This window comes from Penaeus monodon, chromosome 23 (assembly GCF_015228065.2).
Source record: "Penaeus monodon isolate SGIC_2016 chromosome 23, NSTDA_Pmon_1, whole genome shotgun sequence".
Classification (NCBI taxonomy): Eukaryota; Metazoa; Arthropoda; class Malacostraca; order Decapoda; family Penaeidae; genus Penaeus; species Penaeus monodon.
The window spans coordinates 4,208,531-4,209,171 of NC_051408.1; the positions used below are offsets into that span (position 1 = coordinate 4,208,531).

General features: G+C 45.1%; 1 protein-coding gene across 1 annotated transcript in view; it reads right to left on the bottom strand.

Moving 5' to 3' along the window:
• Window positions 1–641, bottom strand: part of LOC119587732 (protein argonaute-2-like) — a gene marked incomplete in the record, with an annotated part of 19,396 nt that overhangs the window by 18,429 nt on the left and 326 nt on the right.

A 641-nucleotide genomic window follows, 5' to 3' on the forward strand; every position in this document is an offset into this window, starting at 1 on the left:
CGTTGGCCTCTGCCGGAGAGCCGACGGGCACGGAAGGCTAAAGGTATAGGTGTGCGGGCCTAAGTGGCAGCCACTCCGGCACGGATAAAAACACTTCCCCCCCCCCCCCACACACGACTCGAAAACATCCCAAGGCCAATCTACCCAATGCTAAGCCCTCGGAAGGGAAAACGCGGGACAAGGAAAACCTTTACTACGACCCAACGGCATCCCATTCATCTGGGAATCACTCTTCTTTTATGAATAGACCCCTACAATAAAATAATATCCAAATAAGCCTTTTTATTGAAATTATCTCTTTCAAAAAACACATTTTACCTCCCCTTTCTCCCCCCCCCCAAAAAAAAAACTTAAAAACCCCACCCACCGTGTCACTCAACCCACACCCAACCTAAAATAACTAAAAATATATCAAAAACCCAACACTAACAAGCCTTAATAGAGACAAAGCTTTAAAAAAAGGAGGAGGAGGATGATAATGACATGTAAATAATAAAAAAAAAATAGTGAAGATTCCCAGCGAGGATCTTGACCCCGTGAACTTTCTAAAAAAAAAACCTAAAACCCTATTTATTTCTTTTCTCTCCGTTTCAAGGGGCCGTTCTCCCTCCTCTCTCAAGGCTGGCGGCCGCCGAGCAACG